At 39.0% G+C, this 22,731-nt stretch overlaps 1 protein-coding gene across 12 annotated transcripts in view; it reads left to right on the top strand.

Moving 5' to 3' along the window:
- Positions 1-22,731, top strand: part of LOC110831469 (uncharacterized) — a 396,354-nt gene that overhangs the window by 307,788 nt on the left and 65,835 nt on the right. For 7 of the 12 annotated variants that reach the window (XM_087343660.1, XM_087343661.1, XM_087343659.1 and 4 more), the window contains one exon: positions 9,120-9,169. The exons of the other annotated variants lie outside the window; for them this stretch is intronic. The gene's annotated coding sequence lies outside the window, so the exon portion shown is untranslated. The remainder of the gene's footprint in view (positions 1-9,119; positions 9,170-22,731) is intronic. 12 annotated transcript variants of the gene reach the window in all.

Below are 22,731 nucleotides of genomic sequence, written 5' to 3'. Positions count from 1 at the left end.
TCCCAGTCCGAGAAAAGGATGGAAGGATCCTGTTCATATGGACCTGTCGTCAGACAGAATACTAAATAAATATATATGTCCATATAACTCTAACAAAATGCAATATAGAATAACAGCTTCGTTAATGATATCATCGAATATAAGTAATTTAGAATGTATGGGAATACCAAATAGGCGCCCATAAAGAAATTTACCTCTTTCTACGTATTAACCGAGATTTTAGATATCGATCTGTTGAATGCTCATCCACAGAATAGATCTAGATGCAGCTAGCCCGGTGGAGGACTTTTGTGAACACGGTGATGAATCTTTGGGTCCCATAGCGAAAGTGGGCTATTCTTTGTCGAGGTGAGTATACAGTCGATTTTTCAAAGAAATTGTTACGCTATAGAGTGAGTGAGTGAGTGAGTCACATCCAGAAGACCATAATCGATATAATCGATACATTTACCGCCTTGGGATTCTCAGGTGTCATATATATGTTACTACTAACTAAGCAGCTAGCTAAAAAATACTATTTTTTTATATCTTTTTTTATATCTTAATTGCGTCATGTTTGTGTTTATTAATACAATAATTTATTTACCGTCTATACACAAACTTAAAAATGTTGTTAAAATTACTTAAAATTTATAACATTTTTTCATTAGATACTAGATCTTGTTACATTTTATATTGACGACATGTTTCGATGTGTATTACACCATCATCAGGTCTATCAATTTTAAAAACTGTTTTAAAAACTGTTGCACATCTTGCTTTGCTTATATTGATTTGTTTGATTTTTAAGTCTCTTCCTTTAAATGTTGTGCTTGGATGTTTTATATCGGGTTGTAAGTGATGTGCTGTGTGTCGTCAATATAAAATGTAACAAGATCTAGTATCTAATGAAAAAATGTTATAAATTTTAAGTAATTTTAACAACATTTTTAAGTTTGTGTATAGACGGTAAATAAATTATTGTAAAAATACTATGTAAATATTCAGTTGTCAATGTAGAAAAATAATGTTCTTAATTCTTATTTTTTCCAATAAATAAGCTGGACCCTAGTTCAAAAACATTAAATTGTATCGATTATTTTATAATGAAATCAACTAAAACCGAGAAACCCATAATCTGTCGTTTACATGCAAATTTAGATTCTGATGGATTGAAATAACGTTTCATTTGTTCGGTATGCACAATACTTAAATGGAAGTAACAACATAGGTAAATGAGTATAGCAATTTATTGCCATCGCTCGCGGTGAAACAATGAACTGAGTCTGTAGTCTCGCTACAGATTCATTTTAATCTCTGTTTGATTCCCATACACATTCTGGTCTAATCCTTTCAACTATGGAACTACGTATTTGTGCTTTTAAAATGTCATGGACTTAGAATGAATATTTATATAGAATTTTCATTGATTGAGCTGTTCAGCCATGTACGGAATAACTCAGAATTAATTATTTTCCTTCATATAAAGTAAAACGTTTCGATAAATCGGTTTTGCTTTGCAGATGAAATAATATTACAAGAGTTATATGGTAGTGGCGATTCATTCATCAAGTGAAATAAATGCGAATTTAATTATTTCTATTTACTGCATCAAAATTCGAAAGACTTGGTCTGTTAATTAAAAAAGAGGGAAATTTTTAATTATATGCTTTTCAACAAAGGATTTCAAAGACATATTTTCTGCTGCAGAAGTGTGCATTTTATATATTAAAAACTAAGCTTAAAAAAGTATATGTAAAGTGGTCTTTAAGATTCTCTTACCTAAATGAAAATCGAAGTTGCTCGACTGTTTTAATAAACCTTCCTAGTAGGCATATAAAGTATTAACAAATTCGGTTTAGGTCTGTCCGTTCTCGAGATGATTCATACGTACGTAGAAAGACGCCCAGAAGGAGTTATTTTAACAGACGCGAGGCAGAATTATAAAGACGCCCAGAAGGAGTTATTTTAACAGACGCGAGGCAGAATTATAAAGACGCTTGAAATTACGATTTTAACGTTGGAAATAACTTTGTTTTGTACACAACAGTACCGTTGAGAACAACGCACCTCAGGCTACTGTATTGTATTTTGGGTTAGATATCTTTGCACCTGATCTCTGTTAATGAACACGGTGTTTCCCTGAAAAGCAGCGATGTATATTGACTGAACAATAAATTAATCTTATTAACAATTTCAAGACTTGATGTTATTTTATGGTCGTTGGGTTTTACAAGGTGTAATTGTTTGTTCTTTGTTAGCGTTTCAATCGATTCAACTGCACTTGTGTTGATGATAAAATAAGTTTATAAATAACAGGTTAATTTAAAACTGTTTAATTGTATAATTGCATTCATATCTATAATTAGACTGAAGCATTCGCTCTCCAAAAGGTAGAGAATTGCCTGTTTGAAATGTAAAATTCGCCTGCAGGTTCAGGTCTTTATCTTATCATTCAGTTGTACAAAGATTTGCTGAGTTTGCACGTGATTTTGTCACGAAATTATGGATGTTTTTTTTTGTACGAAACACTTCAAGATTCTACAGAGATCTCCCAAAGATTGGGATTATCTTCTCTAGAGGACGAAACAGAGTAGGCCTTTTACCCCTGAAGACTAGGGCAGAAACTTCGTTGTTTCGTTTTAATATTCAAAACGACTGATATAGTCCAGAATTAAACAATATTCGATTTTGTAATGTAAGTTTCGGTCTTCTTATTTTTTTAATACCTTCAGAACTGTGGGGTGTTTCTCTATTTTCTGTTTGAACATTTCATGTTTCATGTACATTATGGCTACAGATAATATTAAAATTATAAGAGTGCTGTGGGGAGAAATGAAAGGGGTAAAAAGAAACATTGTAAAAGTACATTGAGATGTCAAATTTAATGTTATTTGCGGTTGGGGAACACTTTAGTATGAATATAATTTAGGAACATCTTAATTCAGGGTCGAAACAATGTCTCATTTAATTAACATTTTATTCAGATCCCGCAGCAATGGCGTTAATGCTCCTATGAAGTTCAGTGTTGCATCCGGCTACTTTAATTTGACGAAAAATTATGTTTCTGAAGTGTTCGGCTCTCATCGTGTTTGGTCTAAGTGACGTTATTGTTTTATGCTGGTGCTGTTTAAACGGTGTTAAAACGTAAGCACAGGACTCCCTTCAGTTGAAATCTGAACGATGTGTCCAGTGGTTTTATATTCTGTATTTATTGTGCATGAAATTAACCTCTCGCGGTTAACTTTCGTAAGATCGTATTGCAAATTTTCTTAAAAATTTTTTGGAACTACAAAATAAATGCGTGACAGTGTCGCTGAGAAGAATATAGTATGCAAAATTCAGAAATAATGGTCCGGGGTTAAAGAATATATTTTCAGCGTGCTGTTGGTAACAGTCTATCGACGAACAAAGAAAAACTGGAACTCCGAAGAAACTGGTTCGATTTAGGAATATTTTTTACGCAATATTAAGAAAACTAACTTGTGGACTGTTGCTGCTCGTGGAAAATACGTTACTTGGTTTGAAAGCACTGGAATTAGGACGCTTGATTATCGTCTTCGCATTGCAAAACAATATGTTTCACCCGTCTAACGACGGAATGGTCGGAAATGTTTGGTACAGTTAGTTTATCACGCGTCATTCTTATTACAAGTCTGAGGGCTGTTGAGCAAATATCTGAAGCCGAATCGGGAACATTCGGTCAACTAACCTTCTCAACGTTTTTCTGTATGCTTGGAGACTTGCAATTAAAACACAATGTTTGTCCTATTTGAGTGTTCAACGTTGTTAAAACTGACAAATTAGCAGTTCACAATAAATCATCCGACAAAATTAAACATGCCTCAGGCATAATCCAGATAAAATGTTGAGATTTTAAATTATTTAAGTGTTTTTGAAGTCCTATAGAAGAGTTACCACTCCATGCAATGCAGAGAATGGATTTAAGAATATTGGAATCTGGCCCTTTGATCCACACGTTTTCATTGAAGAATAATTTTCTGCAGGTAGACTACGAATTTTATTCTGGGGTCGAGTTTGTAATAGTGTATTATAAACTTCCTCGCATGGCAGCTTAGAAGGTATTTTTCATCCAATCTGCGGTTCTTTCAACTTTCTCCTTCAGACAACAAATAAGCCTCAAGTGATCAAGCCGAATAAACATATTCAACCAATGCTGCAAAATAAATTCCAGTTGAAAACTAGAAGGGGTCAAATGTACCGCACGTCAGTCCAGTTAACATAATGTCTATCCCGGAAGCTGACACCGTATCGGAGGACAAACATTTATTCCGTCAAGACCATATTTTAAGGAGTTAAAATATAAAGTAACTGAACTTTGAATTCAAACAGAGGCAGGTTTGAGGAGGCAGCTGTTTGGAAAATGTAGAACAAAGAATCCACTCCAGACACGGTCATGAGTAAAGAAAGAAATGTCTTGTAGCGAGCTGTTTTCCTGGTCAAAAGCTTGAGAAGTGTTGATTAAATCTTCAGGTTGTATAAAATGGATGCATTGCTCTATATATGCGACATTTGACCTTCAATTACTGCTTTGTTCCTGGGCGTGTCAAGTGATTGTGTGTTTTAGACACACGACGTTTTTCCCTAGCCATGAATCTCGTTCCTATTAACCGCGTATTTTTTCTTCATTATATCAGGCTTTGCTTATGATATCTCCTGAATTTCAAACGCATATAATACAATTTTATAAATTAAAAATATATAAGTATTTTCACTTACGCGTCATCTGTATTTCACTTTACCTCATAAAGTAAGAATATGCAGAGATTCAAAGAAATTAACTGTTCTCAGTGCTTCCGTAAAAACAAATCAACCCAGCACTGCAATAAGGCATGAGTCAATACGTAGATATTTTAAACAAACAAAAACCTACTCCACTTTTCCTTCCCCTCCCCTATTCGTCCTTTCTTATAAAATAAAATTTAAATCGTCGATAATCTGTGCCGTATATTTCCACGTGGTGTGGTTTTTTAGTTTCCGGTAGGACGTATTTACAAATTTTCACAGACGGCATAATATTAATAATTTTGTTTATACCCACTTTTTAGAAAATCTTCATTCACGTCGATCTACAGTTCTGATGTCCATAACAGAATTTGGAGGAAAATAAACAAAAATTATTAAAATTGTTCGGACGGAGATTTGAAGCGCTGTCCCTTCAGACCCTAAATGCCCAGCTGTGTAGATCAGGAATTTTTTTTCTCCAGTTTTAGGTAATCAGTCAGTCATAAAACTTCCGACATATTCTTTTCTTTTCACACTTTCATCGCCTCAGAGTTCCTCAGGGCAGTCGTTGCTGAAACTCGTACTAAACAGTTCCATCACTACTAATGCCACTGATAGCAGAGAGTTAGGAGTAGAGGCAAATTATATTCTGTAATTGTGAATGTAATTTATGCCAAGTGCTGCACTGTGATGTTTGTTAAACGGGGTCTACGAGTTAGCTCTTCAACCATGCTATTGACTGACTCTATGAATCAAAGATTTTTCAGAAGCTGATAGTCGTTCCTTTTTCAAAAACAGAAAACACTGGTTAAAAATGAACATATTATGCACATATTTAATTATTTTTTTACTCTTTCGACAGTATTGTTCTATAAAATTATTCCGAATATAAATTGTAAAGTTTTTTGGCATTAAAAACGGGAATATTCAGTATTATAAAACCTCATGTGAACATCTGCATTTCGTAGTCATCGTCGTACCAGAAAGTTTCCTACAATTTACTGTGCAGGCCTTGCTAATACAGGTTTCATCCGCTTGTGGTAACGTGTACCACATGCGTCTATCAGCATGTTCGTGACAATCATGGTAATAATAGACTACACATGTTCACAGACTTCACAGTATTCGCCGGCTCTCATTTTGCTCTCAAGCTGTTTACTGTTAGTAAACAGCCACATGATCGGATAGTAACAAGAAAAGTTTGTGGTAATGAAATCGATAGACAAGTCTTTTTTTTGAACGACGCGGTTGGATAATCAGAAAGTTGGGTGTGGGTAGGACGTGAAAAGTCGACATGTAGCTTGGTGGAGTCTGAATTATATGAGTTAATTCATATTTGTGGTGTGTGAGTGACTTTCTCCGGGACAACAGTGTTGATATTTTGTGTTCCATTGACTTTAACGGGCCACTCCCTTAGTATCATGTGCTAAAACCTTGATCTAAAGTGGTATACCGTGATAAACCGCCATCATCAACACCTGCGAGGTTCAGGCCGTTTAACTTGTTCCTATTTCCGAGTTAGTCGAATGGATTCTTCCATCTATTCAATGTTCGATCTACTTCCCCTTTTCTTCTTGGTGAGCTCCCAAGGAATTTGGAAAGTTGCATTATTAAAATGTTGTATATATTTCCGTTGGTATTCTTTCACTTTTTCTTCTTACTTGAGTATATTTACTTCTTGTCTAATGTCTGTTTATCTCTTTATTCGTTCTTCTGTAACCTGGCACATATCTAAAAAAATCTCATTTCAGAAGATGCAATTTGTTGGAGCTGTTGTTTAGTTAAAGTCCAACATTCATTGCCACATAAGAGAGATGGTACTGCTAAAACTTAATTGAATTTTAAGATTTCTGAGATTTGAATAGTGTGCTTAATTGTTCAGAACCTTTGCAGTCTATTTTGTAGGTTATAATTTCTGTTTTTTGCTCAACAGACAGCTAAAGTTTGTAACCTGTTCTATTATGTAATGTTAATTATTTTATCACTTATCAACCCTTGAATAAAATTATATTAATCGGCAAGCGTTGGTAAAGACTCCTAATACAAAATAAACTGCAGTTCTTTCATTAAAATTTAAGCTATTAAAAATAAACATAAGAACGGATGGACTTGCTGTCTGTTTAACAAAATGGGATTCACATTGAAGCAACTAGCAACCAGCAAAAGGCGATATGTAATAGATATTTCTTGTAGAAATAACATGCATTGTTTGTCAAGTGTTCACACCGGAACGTAGTTACCTGACGTTTAAAATTATCACTCAGTAATGTACGATATTTGTCTAAAGCAACTTTTCTTCTGTATCGCCTGTCGCTGTGGAAAATTGGAAGGCAGGGGGTTTCTGTAGTGCCTTATTACAGTGGTATTCAACTAGGGGGTATGCGAATACATTTTAGGGGTTACGTTAAAATTTTAAAAAAAATTATGATAAACATTCAGTAATCAGGGCCAGATTTAATGCATTACTTTGGATGTAATTTATTTAATTTATTTTAGATGTAGATTATATACTATGTATAACTTGAATTATACACCAACAACTTTGGGGGTACAAAGTTGAAGAGAAATTGTATCTGGGGGTACGCGAACAAAAAAGGTTGAATATCACTGCCTTATTACATCATCCAATGAACCATATTGTGTGCAGCGCATCATACTGGATAGTAATAAGGCTACTGAGGAAAACCAACCACTCCTATTAATTCGATGCATATTATAGAATAATATGGTATGCAGTGATCATTTAATTCAATGACGTTTTCACAAACAAGCAGTTTTTATATTGTAGTACTGAATGGTAGGTGAAAGGGTATGTAAATAATCGTTGACTATTTATTACTGTTTTAACTTGTGCTTAGAAAATGTGAAAATGTAAAATCTCAATCATGATAACGTGCATGAGGGTCCGACGTTTGAACCCAGAGTGTCTCCAATGCAAAGTGGAATTATTAACCTCTCAACTGTGATAAGCTGTAGAACTCTGTGATTGCACTGTCATAACGCTACCAACATTTTGTTTCAATTGGTTTCAGTCTAGGTTTCTTTGTTAGCAAGCATTCGTCATTCGCATTAAACCCATTTACGAAACTTAAAATAAACAGTTTGGAAACACTGTGCTAAGTAAATGTAAATAGTCGTATTGAATTCAGATCTCCACATTACTCATTAATATCATCACTAAGAGTGTTCGACTGAGAAGTCTTCCGATACTAGAATTAGCCTTCACCAACATTTGATGAATCAAATTCCGTCTCGGTAGGAGGCTGTATTTTTCCTCATATAGTAGCCGCCACAAAATTGCACGCCTCGAGGCCACGGAAGGACTTCACACTCCTCTAACGCATGGTTCTAAGTCAACTTTGCTAACTTTGCTACGCTGCGACTTCCGATCTGTCTTCACTCGCCTGACCTCCACTCCGCTATTCGTGTTGCAACGTTATAAGATTTTCCTGTGACCCTGGAATATGCAATTTGGTGACGGTTGGCGTATTGTATTGCGACTAAAAATATGCATATACGTTTTATTAATAACAAATTGCTCGACATAATAGAATTGGATATTTTAGTCAGTAAAGTAACGGGACTACTGTCTGAAAGACCGGGTTCACTTCCCGGCAGGGAGTTTTTACTTTTTCCACCGAGGCACATGTTCTGTCAGATGGAAATCAAAGGTTTGTCCGCCGAGAGTGAATGTGGCCACAAGCATCTGGTTCCGAGGTTACGAATGTACGGACCCTTACCTCAATTTATTATTCACGAGTCTTTATGGCGTGTCGCTGAAGCAAAGAGGCAATTCACTGCGAGTACTAATCGAATATCTTTTACACAAACAGTATCAAAATGCTTTAGAAATATAGCAACAGTGAATTTTATAATATCTAATACGTAAGTCCACTGTATTGTGTATTCGGTTACTGTAAATATCGATATATGAATCTGAATAATTTGAATTCCGACTGGTATATTCGTAGAAAATTTTGTATTTTACTGGTTTCGATTTGTTTCTTTTCCGGTTTTCACTAATTCTACGAACTTGTAATTTTGGTAGACTGTAAAACGGTTTGATTTACTTATGCTGGAATTCTTTTTTACAAATTGTACCAGCCCAATTAAATGGGAGTTTTGGGATATGCTGTAGAAGCCTTTCTACTGAGTATTAGCTTTGTTTACCACCTTCCACTCGGGAATATTCATATACAAATGAAACTTTGGTTTAATAAGGTTAATTGTGGATATCGTGTAGCAATTTACCAATAATGTGCCATCGAATTTGGAGAAAAATAGGAGTCCGGAAATCTTTGCATATACGTATAATTAATCTTACGTGTTTATACGAACGATATATGAAACAAAGATTTTGTTTCAATATCGAAATTACATTTTGTGTGTTTCAGATTAATATCTCAGTCAGCTCCCATAGCAATACCATTCAGAGTCATAGAAGGTAAGCCATTTATTTTTCCAACTTGCTTAATAAAGTAACTTGGCATCAAATATTTTCTCTAAAGAGCATTGCTCTGTTTTCATTTCATTAAAATAATTAATTCTTGCTTTGATGAATGCTTACGTACGAAGCTTTGCAGTCTAAGTTATTTTTAGATTTATTTGTATTCGTTACGCTTTGATTGCCTTTTATAAGCCAGGACGATGTTTATCATGTCTCCAGCTTCAGTTCAAAATAACAAAAATTGTTATAAATTGCTTCTCAACTTGTATCATGAATACAGCTAATGCATAGTATGCCTACTTTTGGCATTGAATGAGAACACAGTAAGCTTATCTCTAATAACGTAAGTGTCACAGTTTTTGAATTTGTGTTGTTACTCTCTGGGCAAGTCTGGATCGCACATTAGAAATATTATCATTTATTTAGATGTGGTCTAGATTCTCAAACTAAACAGTGCAATTGTATCGACGTCCATGAACTCAGGGTGCTTTTAAAAGTCCGTATGCACTTGTAAGAACAACAGATTTTGGAAGTGAACATGGGCTAACACGTCACGTGCGCCACATAGGATGTGTACTTTTAAATCACCATGTGTTAATCAAAGTCATACTAAGAACAGAAGAATAAATAATTCTTTACTGTAATCCTGTGATCGGCAACATGCTACCCTCGGACCGTGTGGCCTTCGCAACTTTTTTATGTTGTTCGTCATAATTTGGAAATGGCCCGATCCGAGAAGGGCAGGAATTTTGTTTACGCTCAGAAAATTCGATACGTTATATTTAAGTGTAAGAGCAAAAGATGTTTTAATAAAACTTGTTGTAGATAAAGGCCTGTAACATTATAACATCATTCTGGTACAAAAATGTAGTGTTCAAACCACACGAAATTTAATAAAAGGACACCAGATTTACTGGGATATTAATAACCTACGTTCTATAAAAGTAACCATGATTTGAAATCCAGAGTCCCTGAAAGCTAACAAACAACGTATTTACAGTAAACTAATTTGTGTGGATAAATATAGCTATTATTTGTTGTCAAATAAATATGAGCTTTTCTCTTTTACAAGTTAGAGAAATTTTGTTTAGCTTACTGTCAATGATATTTTTATTAATAATTTGTCCCGATGCCCTCGACAAAGATGTCAATATCAACTATGGCGAGCGGTAATCAAATGACTGCCGATCTCTGCTCTAAACAAATAATAGGATACAAGGCAAAAAGATGGAAATTCTGTCGCTTAAAACGCTTACATTATAGATGGTATAGTTGCGTCATATTGTGAAAATATATTTAATTAATTATTCTTGTCAGTCTAATCACAATTTAAAATTTAAAATTAAGATAATTAAAATATCATGTGATGTTCCTATCGAAACATTCGATTTACATTTAGAACATCTTTTTCTTACGACATGTTTCGGTTCTTACTTCTTACTTTCAAATATATTATTTTGTTTCTATCTTCTTTATTCATATTCATTAATATTCATTTGTTCTTTAAATTATTCGCATTACAGGCCGATGTAAGAACATCAACAAAAACATTCACCAAAAATAAAAGTTTACTTAAATACGACGCACATATGTAAAACAACTTCAAATATATAAAAAATGGAATCTGGAAGTGAACATCACTACTAACTGATAAACAACTATAAAAAAGTTGCATATAAGAAATTATGATTAAGTTTTAAGTTTATATAATTTTAATTAATTTTTATACACTTGAAGATGGTTCATTTAAGAACCGAAACATGTCGTAAGAAAAAGATGTTCTAAATGTAAATCGAATGTTTCGATAGGAACATCACATGATATTTTAATTATCTTAATTTTAAATTTTAAAATGTGATTAGACTGACAAGCCTACATTATAATTTACTAGGAAATGTTTATTCTTCTATTCCTTGTTCTATTAGTTGGTCACAGGATTCAGTTCGCAATTACTCTGTGCGAAACCACGTAATTGGCGTGTTTTATTGTATAACTTTATTTTAATGAGATATAACTCAGGCTGATGTTATCAATTTAGGATAGACTTTGTGGAAAGTATTCTAGTGTTAATATCGGTCTCAGGTTACAGAAGTTTCAGCCAGTTAAACACGTATTCGTTGTGAGCCCCGATCATTAGAACTCGTCAACATGTCGGAGACCCACTTACACAGTTTTAAGTGAATTATTCTGATCAGGAATGATATTGATGATGATATAGTTTTTCGCGCCAAAATCCATAATCCCCACCGCCGTGTAAATCTCAAACCTCACAAGCGTGATCCCGTAATTATGAAATATTTTACCCATATATGAATTCGGTTTCATTATTTGAATTTACTGACACATACAATTGTATGCGTCGATAGTCAACGAATGGAAAAGTATGCTTTGTGGTGTGTGTACTATGATTTATTTACTATTAGCTAAATAGCTTGCTCATCAACACGAAGGCACACCCTTCTTTACGGAATGTTGCTGCAAACTTCATACCAGCTAATGGACAGTTTGTAAACTACATTCATTGCATCACTTTATGATAACGTCTGTATTGTAGAAAGTTCGCACGATGCCTGGGGTAGAAAGGGGTTCAAGTCGTCTGTATTCCTTAAACTTCCCCAGGGGCTGTATAGATACTAACACACCCGTCCCGTCTCCATGGTTACTAAGCGCTTGGCTCCCATGTTCCTCCTACACCATCGTTCACTAGGTAAATACGTCACACACACCCAAAGGATTAAAGGATTCCGGGTACACTAGAAGGAGCTGCGACATGGGACGTGGAAGTAACGCAGTTCAGTAGGAGTTTAGCGAGTAGCACGCTAACAAACAAACAAACAAACAAAAATAAATATACAAGCGAAAGGAATAGTGGTCGAGTTTAACATAAAGTTTTGGACAGGGATGTTAACTTTCTCTGGATGCGTAAAATGCGGGCTTTGCTCCTGTGAAACATAGACGTATTTTGGTGGACGCAGAACTGGTGCTGTGGTTGGGATCTCATTTCCTTACATTAACTATGCGGCTGAGAATATGTGTGTGAGATATGCGGTTCTCACGGCGGCGGGTTTGAAGATGGCTGTTCTCTGGGTTTTGGAAGTTTGCCGACGTTCCAGGGGTGCTTGTGGCCTCCGTCATAAAGGCGGTTGGTCTTCAGAATACTTACATTTGTAAAACATGCGTGTGTGTGTGTGGAAGATACCAGATTCGAATACCAGCCGGTATCAGATATCCTCTTTGTTACCGAATACGGTTTCCCAATCATACAAGGCAAACCTCAGGGTGGTACGTATACCAGAATTTTTCAAATGTCTGCGTCTGAAGCATTGGTAAAAAAAAACGTGACGGAGAGAAAACTAGTGACCTCTAACCTATGCACTGAGACGATATTTGTCAAAGATTATTAGAACGAAGAAAATAAAGAAAAAGGAAAATCATATTAATATAGAACGACATGTCTGTTGTTGTTGTTATGGTGGCTTGGCATTTGTTTTCCGACTACATGGCAAGTGATGAGTTTTACGCATTCTTTATAAAATGTATGTAAGACGCACAGGTGATAATGAGATAGTCGCTGACACTTCTGTGAGCTGGTTTCATCTCGGACATTGCTTTACTGACAAATAAGTTCAATTAAAGTTGGTATTGTAGGGGAGCTATAGTAATGCTGTCTTTCAAATTTAATTGCTTTCATGTCGATCCAACAGGATGATAAATGTTTGTGATGCAGTTTATTCCTGACATATGTTCTGTTTGTCAAAAAAAATAAGTTACATTGAAATAATAAACCAAAAAACAATGTTGTATTAAATGTTCACTGCGTCCAGATTATCGTCAGTTAACACCGAAGGGTCCACCGGAACGGTTTCTGTTACATGCAAACGGTTCGTCAGACGATTTGTGTGGCACAGGAGATTCGGGAAATTAACCCTAAACTCATCCTGGTAAGTTAATTAAGAACGAGGCGTCAGGTAATGTTCGACAATCAGCACTCGTTGCACTTGTGAAAAAAAGATATCTTTTCACTTCGTCTGTTGAAAGACAAATAACGGATTGGAGCAGGCTATAATATGAAGTGACCTGCGTCGGCTCTTGTATAGTTGTGGGAGGATATTGTGTGTTCATTAATTCAAACTAAATGTATTGAACTGCAACTATAAATAAATATTTTAATGTGGTTTGCGTGACTTTCGTTCAGCTTATGCAACATATATATATATATATATATATATTAAACATTTTAGAGTTTGTAGATAGCCTTGCAACTATAATTTCGTATCTGCGGCAATAAATTTGTGCTTAAAATTCAGTCAGGTGTGCGAATTCTTAAAAAAAGGAAGGCATTTGGAAAATGTTTACTCTTTATAGTGCAGCAAACATTTACACATTTTCTTCATACAATTTTGAGTAGTGAATAACAAATTACTGTCGCGACGTAAAAAACAATTGCCATTACGAAGTAATTCCCACTCGTGTAGTTGCCAGTGTGTTCTAATAGGATCATCTACAGAACATACGAGGTGCGATCGGAAAGTTTAAAGACTGTGTCAATAGCGGGCAAACCGGATGTAGTACGAGCTTCTGCCTGTAGGGGGTGCGGCCTACATTCATAGTGAATCAGTGTGCCAGCCGGCATCATCGAATTAGCATTTGTTTCTTAGTTACGGGCGTTTTGGTAGTGCATTACACCGACCCTCCTGCGATTTCGGAATGGCGTGTGCATCAAATTTTGCCAAAGACTCGCCAAAACGGCTACGGAAACCTATGAAATGCTAAAGCAAGCATTTGGGGAGTCCGCAATGGGTCGTGCACAAACTTTTGTGTGGCATTCACGTTTTAAAAATGGCCGAACCTCTGTCGATGATGACGAGCGTTCTGGACGACCATCTTCGAGCACAACGCCCGAAAATGTTACTAAGATTCGGCAGGCCATTCACGAAGATCGACGTCGTACCATCAACGACTTGTGCGACATTGTTGGGATAGGCTATGGGACCTGTCAGCTGATTCTAAAGGAAGAACTCCACATGCGACGCATCATGACAACGCGCCAGCGCACACCGCCCTCAAAGTTCGGCGGTTTTTGGCCTCAAACACCATGGCCGTCATCCCGCACCCTCCTTATTCGTCGTGTGACTTCTTCCTCTTCCCAAAGATGAAAATTCAGCTAAAGGGAAGGAGATTTGAGACGATAGAAGAGATTCAGGCAGAATCGCAGATGGTGCTTGACAGGCTGACAAAGAAAGATTTCCAGGGATGCTTCCAGGCTTGGCAGCGGCGCTGGGATCGTTGTGTTCACTCCCAGAGGAACTACTTCGAGGGTGATGGATGAATTTAATACCTGAGATAAGTGTACGGGTTTTTATAGGCGCAGTCTAGAAACTTTCCGATCGCACCTCGTAGATATCGATATCACTCGAACTGGGAGGCGACGGCCTGGCATCAATGGAATGTTGTTCCTCAATCGACGAACCCTCACCCCTAGGAGCGACACTATTGGGTCTGAAAACATGTCTTGTTTCGGTTTTTGTCTATCGTAACACAGCTTACCCTCGAAAGTACTGACACGAGAGAACACAACGTACAGACTCGTTTGTGTTGTAGCTGTGTGGAAGTGGCCGCAGTTACATCGAAGTTAAATTACAAAGGTTTTTGTAGTCGAGGGAGGGAGATAATTAGAAATATGTTTGTTAAACCGCCACTGCAATCTCACAGCGGGCAGTGAGATCTGTGGTTGCCGAGAGGCGAATTGTTTCATGCGGCGATGTAATTTTAATGTTGGTTCTGTTTACATCCGTGCTGTTTCAATTACCCTTCCTATGACGTAGTGCTGGCGTCCTTAAAAGGACCACATGATGGGAATGCGCGATATTTAAACCCCAGTTTTGTATAGAAGAGAACATTAAGGCACTTTACATTTCAATCATCTTACCGCACAGATACGAAATATGGCACTTACTGTCTGAATATACAGGTTGTGATGAAAATTGCGCGTGATAACAACGGGAAAGGGTAGAAAACCTGAAAACAAAACTAAAATGTAAATTTAAGCATTCTCTAGAAGGAATTGTTCCCGAGATATCATGGTGAGAAGGATTCGTCAAATGGGATAAGAGTGGTACCGATCATAATTAGCACAGAAATTAGTGATGACGCTGAGAGCAGAAGCAGACACACAGAGGGATGTATAACTACAAAGGAGTTGCAGGTGACACTCGTGAACAACCGAGTTAAAACAATAGAATAGAGTACATTAAAAAGAATCTACATTTAACTCATGTCAGGATAAACGACACTTGAGAAGCTTACAACGCCTGACGACACAGAACACAGCAGATAACTCGCGTAACTAAGAGGAAGGAGGTTACAGTAATTGCTCAAAGTGTCCATCATGCATTCGCCGACATGCAACCGCACGTCATGGAATTCTAGCTTGCACGCTTTGTAACATGTCTGCCTCCATGGTCGCAAGAAAATTTGCTGTCAAGTCTTCCATTCCAGTCGGGATTCCTGGAAACTATTTAGGTTCCCCCCAAAAATAAATTCAGATGATTTAAGTCCAGCGATCTCGCACGTCATGATACAGTGCCGCCACGTCGTAGCCACCTGTCAGGAAAGTGTGGTTGAGGTGTTGTTTCGTCTGTGCCCTAAATTCCTAAAATTCCCCGGGACCCCATCGTTTTGAAACCACATGTCACGCCGAACCGCCAGTGGCACGCCTTGAAGCAGATGCGGTAGCACTTATTTGCAGAAACACACGGTCAGGAAGGACCATTAAGGCGGTCGAGTAGTACGTACGGCTGAACCACACAATTGCCAATGATACCGACACAAACATTAATGCCCCAGCGAACTTGATGACCTTATTCGTGTGTTACATTGGGATTTTGCTCTGCTCAAAAGTGGTTATGACCACTGAAGACGCCTTCACGTGTGATTTCTGCTTAGTCCTATGATAAGATGTGCTCCAGAAAGCCCGGATAACGTTCCTGTAAGGGTTATTCGCTGTATTGGAGACGATAATTATAAGGCATGTGACCTTGGACCCGTGGCTACTGGTTTGGATAGAGGTATTCGTCCTGGAGGATTAAATGGACAGCTCAGTGTTCGACTCCCCAGGGTCTACGGCAATTTATCGTGTATGAATTCTGTGCCATCATATCCGGAACCATCTCTTCGAGTACTAGAGTCCAGCAAGTGAGCGGTCGACACCTCTCCGATGGTGGTGTTTGATAGGACGTTGCCAGTCTACCTCATCCTCTCGTCCAGCCGGCGAAACATTGCTGTCTGCTTGGCGGAGTGCTGGACACCCTTCTGCATGAGTCGTGGCTGAAGCTTAGGCCCAGTTACCGCAAGCACCAAGGATCAAATAGAATGCACATCACAATATTTCGTGTACTGTACGTCACGTCCTATGACACTTGGTACTCCCACAGCATGATTGATGTACTTACCCCGTCTACAGCATTTTGCCTTTTACATTTTCGTCTTGCTTTCTACGCGATCACGTAGTTATTATGCGCCATTTTCCCCTCGATCTGTACATGTTATATGGACTAGTTTAAAACTAAACCCTTCTTCAACAAGACAGCTCTTGGCGATATGCGCGCGTCCTATGAACCATGTTTTTGCGACTGTTGGTACAGTATACGTAGCGGATTTTAGTCACTTCGCGTGAAGGAGATACGCTCATAGATAATATTTTTATTTTTAATTGGCCAATTTTATATATTTCTGAAAATTAGCTGGGGTAACTCAAGTACCTTTCAAAATAATGAGGCAGTTGCCTTTGCTTGTTTTGTTGTCTTTTTCCTCGAAGAATTTATAATTTTCTGGCCAAATCTTTATTGTTATTTTTATGTTATCGCATATATTATTGTTAATTGGAACATAAGTGCAAGTTGGCTTCTTCTGCTTTTCAAGAAGTACTTTCATCCGACTTAGGATAGTGACCAATTGGCGTACTTTCCTGAACGTGGTAATGATCTGAAGATGGCTGTCTTCAGGGTTGTTGTGCCGTGTTTTCTAGTTTAAGTCTGCCGACATTTCAGAGGTGCTTGCTACCTCCATCAGGGTGATCTCATCCCAGAAGGCAGTTGGCGCCATGAGAATCTGAAATGTCATCTGATCAATAGTTGATCTGTTACGTCGACGTTCTTACTGAACCTCAGTAAATTCTAAAGTGAATAATTCATAAAATAAATAAATAATGACGTAGAAGTTATTGTTCATTTGCGGGCAAGTAAATCTGTAGGAAGTAAGTTCGGAATCTGAAGGTAAATTGAGACGAAGTTTCCAATTCTGTGCTGTATAATGGATTGTGTACGTTGCCCCTGTGTATTGCGTGGTGAACAGAGACCTTTCCTCAGGTCCTGTTTCCTTTTTCTGTCTAAAGAAAAGTGCTACAAGCTTGGCCGACCCGTTTTACGTCTCTCCTGGGGCCATGATATTGATCAGACGCGGCGGTGTTCGCTAATCCAATTTGAGCTGCCTCGTAACCTGCGGTCGGGACGCTAAGAGGTGAGTGACGGAGGCCACGATACGCCCTCCTGTCTGTCTGTCTGCCTGCCAGCCTAAGGTCAGTTTGCCCTCACAAACAGAAATGACAAATAATTTAGGGGGAGCGCCAGCCTCGCCGAATATGAACGCATTAAGACGAGGTTACCCTCGAGTAACTTGCATGTAGTTTTGTTTCTTCTCTGGGGACTCGTAGAAATTTTCATGGAGATTGTGGCAAGTAATAAACATTTTGACCATAAACGTCAGTTCTCAACTTTACGATCTGCCTGTGACAGAATTTCAGGGTTGTGTTACTTCAGTTTCGTTCTGGTGGCTGTTGTGTTTCACGTGTTCTGCCCCGTGGTTGTGTGCTGTGCAATAACTAGCAAATCTAAGTGTCTGGTTTGTTACATAAGTGTGAAACAAGATTAGTTTAAAACACGTGTTCTGACTGCCGCATAACGCTAATTGAGTTGTAGATGCGTGTGTTTGTTTGTATATGCAACGTCCTGAATTCTAATGTAATTTTCTTATTTTTTTTGAAATTTGACTACAAATTTCTATTTTTTAAAAAATACACGGTGGATCCAACAAAACACTAGTCGCCAGTCTAAGAACACAGCCTGCAGCGATATTATGTACGGTACGATGTGTCCTACGAGGTTGTTGATCACAAGAATAAATTGGTCTGCGTCTGTTAAGTGTTTTAGTTAGATTGATGCCCTGCGTTGCATTCAAAGCCTGCCCCTGTTACAATCAGTGGCTTCGCAACAACGCAGATCATTCTGTATTCCCTACAGTGACCGACGACCCACAGGAAGTAAAATTTCATTCTTTCCGTGAACAGCATTATCCTGTTCATATGAGACCATATAACGTGTACAGCCAAGAATACGTGGTTAAATAAACCAAGAATAATGTATTTAATCTGATCAGGATTTGTGCACGGTACCGTCAGATACATTTAATTGCATCCATAGATCGCGAACGGAATTTTCAAGAAGATTTAAATGCCAGATGTTAAAGATTGATTTTGCTGGATGTTCACCATGGCATCAGGGCCAAACAGACATTATATATCCTTTGTATGCGCTGAGATTTTACTTTATAGCGGCCGCTAGGTCGGATGCAGTATTGAAAGCTCTTTGGCTAGTTGTGTTATTTCTGCCTCTGCATGGCTGTGATGCCATAATGCACTAGTGAATTTCAAACGTTTGTGGTAAGTTTGTCGGTAATCATGCATCGGTGGCAAATAATCGCAACACACAAACAGTGTTTGTTAATGGATCTATTGAATATTTATTGTCAACGTTTTAAAGTGTTTGCTGATTAACAGGTGTTTACGGACTGTAAACAATTTTGTACTCTATCAATCGGGTCGGCGAAATAGCTATCATAAACACTGATAGTGGAAGCACAAATATCACATTGCCGTTTCAGTCTGTTCTGGTGTAAAAAAGGGAAATACAAGGCAATGCCGAATGTCTCGGGAGAATTTTAAAGAAAACTAAATAAACTACAGTGAACGTAAAGATTAGAAGGGTTAAGATAAGTGAGATTAAGCAATATTTGGTAAGTACGGAAGCCAAACTAACCAAGTTAACCTAATGACCATGGCAACCGTGTAAAACATGGTAACCAAGATAATTATGTTACCAAAGTAACTTAGGTTAGAAGATTTCTGTCTTCTGGGTTGTTGCGCTGTGTAGTCTGGTCGATGTTAACCAACGTTTCAGAGGTCATTCTGCCTCCGTCATCAGGGCGATGAGTATGAAGGTTTCTGTCTTCTGGGTTGTTGCGCTGTGTAGTCTGGTCGATGTTTACCAACGTTTCAGAGATCATACTGCCTCCGTCATCAGGGCGATGAGTATGAAGGTTTCTGTCTTCTGGGTTGTTGCGCTGTGTAGTCTGGTCGATGTTTACCAACGTTTCAGAGGTCATACTGCCTCCGTCATCAGGGCGATGAGTATGAAGGTTTCTGTCTTCTGGGTTGTTGCGCTGTGTAGTCTGGTCGATGTTTACCAACGTTTCAGAGGTCATACTGCCTCCGTCATCAGGGCGATGAGTATGAAGGTTTCTGTCTTCTGGGTTGTTGCGCTGTGTAGTCTGGTCGATGTTTACCAACGTTTCAGAGGTCATACTGCCTCCGTCATCAGGGCGATGAGTATGAAGGTTTCTGTCTTCTGGGTTGTTGCGCTGTGTAGTCTGGTCGATGTTTACCAACGTTTCAGAGGTCATACTGCCTCCATCATCAGGGCGATGAGTATGAAAGTTTCTGTCTTCTGGGTTGTTGCGCTGTGTAGTCTGGTCGATGTTTACCAACGTTTCAGAGGTCATGCTGCCTCCGTCATCAGGGCGATGAACATGAAGATTTCTGTCTTCTGGGTTGTTGCGCTGTGTAGTCTGGTCGGTGTTAACCAACTTTTCAGAATACATATTGATCGCCCTAATGACGAAGGCAGTATGACCGCTGAAACGTCAGTTAACATCGACCAGACTACACAGCGCAACAACCCAGAAGACAGAAATCTTCATGTTCATCGCCCTGATGACGGAGGCAGCATGACCTCTGAAACGTTGGTAAACATCGACCAGACTACACAGCGCAACAACCCAGAAGACAGAAATCTTCATATTCATCGCCCTGATGACGGAGGCAGCATGACCTCTGAAACGTTGGTGAACATCGACCAGACTACACAGCGCAACAACCCAGAAGACAGAAATCTTCATACTAAGAATCGCCCTGATGATGGAGGCAGTATGACCTCCGAAACGTTGGTTAACATCGACCGGACCACACAGCGCAACAACCCAGAAGACAGAAATCTTCATACTAAGAATCGCCCTGATGATGGAGGCAGTATGACCTCCGAAACGTTGGTTAACATCGACCAGACTACACAGCGCAACAACCCAGAAGACAGAAATCTTCTTGTTCATCGCCCTGATGATGAAGGCAGCATGACCTCTAAAACGTTGGTAAACATCGACCAGACTACACAGCGCAACAACCCAGAAGACGGAAATCTTCATACTCTGATGACGGAGGCAGTATGACCTCTGAAACGTTGGTTAACATCGACCAGACTACACAGCGCAACAACCCAGAAGACGGAAATCTTCATACTAAGAATCGCCCTGATGATGGAGGCAGTATGACCTCCGAAACGTTGGTTAACATCGACCAGACCACACAGCGCAACAACCCAGAAGACAGAAATCTTCATACTAAGAATCGCCCTGATGATGGAGGCAGTATGACCTCCGAAACGTTGGTTAACATCGACCAGACTACAAAGCGCAACAACCCAGAAGACAGAAATCTTCTTGTTCATCGCCCTGATGATGAAGGCAGCATGACCTCTAAAACGTTGGTAAACATCGACCAGACTACACTGCGCAACAACCCAGAAGACAGAAATCTTCATACTCATCGCCCTGATGATGGAGGCAGTATGACCTCTGAAACGTTGGTAAACATTGACCAGACTACACAGCGCAACAACCCAGAAGACAGAAATCTTCATACTCATCGCCCTGATGATGAAGGCAGTATGACCTCTGAAACGTTGGTAAACATCGACCAGACTACACAGCGCAACAACCCAGAAGACGGAAATCTTCATACTCTGATGACGGAGGCAGTATGACCTCTGAAACGTTGGTTAACATCGACCAGACTACACAGCGCAACAACCCAGAAGACGGAAATCTTCATACTAAGAATCGCCCTGATGATGGAGGCAGTATGACCTCCGAAACGTTGGTTAACATCGACCAGACCACACAGCGCAACAACCCAGAAGACAGAAATCTTCATACTAAGAATCGCCCTGATGATGGAGGCAGTATGACCTCCGAAACGTTGGTTAACATCGACCAGACTACACAGCGCAACAACCCAGAAGACAGAAATCTTCTTGTTCATCGCCCTGATGATGAAGGCAGCATGACCTCTAAAACGTTGGTAAACATCGACCAGACTACACAGCGCAACAACCCAGAAGACAGAAATCTTCATACTCATCGCCCTGATGATGGAGGCAGTATGACCTCTGAAACGTTGGTAAACATCGACCAGACTACACAGCGCAACAACCCAGAAGACAGAAATCTTCATACTCATCGCCCTGATGATGAAGGCAGTATGACCTCTGAAACGTTGGTAAACATCGACCAGACTACACAGCGCAACAACCCAGAAGACGGAAATCTTCATACTCTGATGACGGAGGCAGTATGACCTCTGAAACGTTGGTTAACATCGACCAGACTACACAGCGCAACAACCCAGAAGACAGATATCTTCATACTCATCGCCCTGATGATGAAGGCAGCATGACCTCTAAAACGTTGGTAAACATCGACCAGACTACACTGCGCAACAACCCAGAAGACAGAAATCTTCATACTCATCGCCCTGATGATGAAGGCAGTATGACCTCTGAAACGTTGGTAAACATCGACCAGACTACACAGCGCAACAACCCAGAAGACAGAAATCTTCATACTCATCGCCCTGATGATGGAGGCAGTATGACCTCTGAAACGTTGGTAAACATCGACCAGACTACACAGCGCAACAACCCAGAAGACGGAAATCTTCATACTCTGATGACGGAGGCAGTATGACCTCTGAAACGTTGGTTAACATCGACCAGACTACACAGCGCAACAACCCAGAAGACGGAAATCTTCATACTCAGAATCGCCCTGATGATGGAGGCAGTATGACCTCCGAAACGTTGGTTAACATCGACCAGACCACACAGCGCAACAACCCAGAAGACAGAAATCTTCATACTAAGAATCGCCCTGATGATGGAGGCAGTATGACCTCCGAAACGTTGGTTAACATCGACCAGACTACACAGCGCAACAACCCAGAAGACAGAAATCTTCATATTCATCGCCCTGATGATGAAGGCAGCATGACCTCTAAAACGTTGGTAAACATCGACCAGACTACACAGCGCAACAACCCAGAAGACAGAAATCTTCATACTCATCGCCCTGATGATGGAGGCAGTATGACCTCTGAAACGTTGGTAAACATCGAC

This window comes from Zootermopsis nevadensis, unplaced genomic scaffold (assembly GCF_977971745.1).
Source record: "Zootermopsis nevadensis isolate Lab colony 2312 unplaced genomic scaffold, Znev_1.0 Znev_ptg000006l, whole genome shotgun sequence".
Lineage (NCBI taxonomy): Eukaryota > Metazoa > Arthropoda > Insecta > Blattodea > Termopsidae > Zootermopsis > Zootermopsis nevadensis.
The sequence above is the reverse complement of the archived record's forward strand: the minus strand, read 5'-3'. Positions and strand labels throughout refer to the sequence as shown.